A 1506-nucleotide genomic window follows, 5' to 3' on the forward strand; every position below is an offset into this window, starting at 1 on the left:
GGCTGGGATCAGGGCTCGAGCCTTCCTCGAGAAAAGCTGCTCCTGGACAACACGTGTCTGTGCAGCGGCGGGGGTGAGGGCTCAGCTGCTGTGGGGAAGTCGCCTGCAGATGGCTTTTAGGACTTAAAAAAAAAAATCTGCACCGGCACAATGCATATCTGTTTCATTAACCTTTAACGTAGCAGTGACCTCAGGGATAAAAACACGCTCGCCAAGTTTTAATGTAAGCGCTCTGTTCTGAGAGGAGTTCTGAAACTGTGCAAGAGATCTTCCCCCCAAACTACCCTGTGACATTTTCAGTACTTTCTGTTAAAACACAGTAAAATAAATACCCTTTTCACACCTTCTTAACAACTTCCCACAGACACAGCCATGAGTGCAAGAGAACCTAACTGGGAAAAATCCTTGAAGACTGGTTTAGTTATTAATTATGTATTCATTTGCATATCAACTTTGAGTTGTAAGTGGCTGTACCAGCAGGCTGAGCATCTCTCGGGCCCGTTCGTGGTGCTGGCGGAGCCGCTTTGCTGTTCAGCGGGGACACGCTTTGCAATCCTGGATCTTGCTGGTTTTCACCTGGGAGCTTGAGCACAGACTTAGAGAGGAGCCTGGACAGGGAGCTGTTGCTTTAGGCACTGAAATACCCGAATCCCCCACGCAGCATGGCTCATCCCGAGAAGGCCCAGCTCCTCCAAGGAGCACTGTCTCTGCTGCAAGGCAGGTCTGGGGGACGCTGCTCAGGGCTGAGCTGGTGGCACCCACCTCCTCGGGGTGGCAGAGGGATGAAAAAGTCCCCCATCCCCTTTTCTACAGTGCAGCGTGTCCTTTCCCTGGTCTTATTTCCCCTCTTGCAAGCTACGTTGCTGCTTCTAATATTCACAATGGAGAAGAAATATCCTTTAATACCCGGCTTGTGGCACGTGGCTGCCCATTATCGCCTTTGCTGCTGCTTCCAGGGGCTCTTCTGAGGTTTTCTTGTAAAAAGCCATTTGGTCAGACAGAGCATTGCTTCGTTCAGCTCCAGGGTTTGTTTTGATGTGTCACTACTGTCGTGCTGAATTGCTGTTTTCATCTATGTATGATAAATCAGAAATAAATAATTTCCCTGAGAGAAGAAACACCATGCTTCCACGCTGAGGAGATAAAGGCGGCGCTGTGTGAGCCCTCCACAGCCAGCCTTGCTGAGGAGGACTTAAAACGGGGCTCTGGAATCAGAGCACAGGCCTGGAAATGCCAAACCCAGGAATAAAACTTACAGCTTGGAAAAACTGAGTATTAATAACGTTCAACCATATGTACACTGATTTCCATAGAGAGAGACAATTTTACAGCTAGAAGCAAGTTTACACCCGTTTTGCACATCTGCTTAACAGGCTGTGGAGTCTCGCCTAGCTCTCCTGCGAGAGCCCGCTCTCCACCAAGTTGGATCCTGTTCCTAAGGCCAGGGTAATTATCATGTAAAGCCCGGCAGCAACGTAGCATGTGGCCGGTCTGGTGTCAGTCCCT

The sequence above is a fragment of the Athene cunicularia genome (assembly GCF_003259725.1).
Source record: "Athene cunicularia isolate RWA chromosome 7 unlocalized genomic scaffold, athCun1 chr7_part1, whole genome shotgun sequence".
NCBI lineage: Eukaryota > Metazoa > Chordata > Aves > Strigiformes > Strigidae > Athene > Athene cunicularia.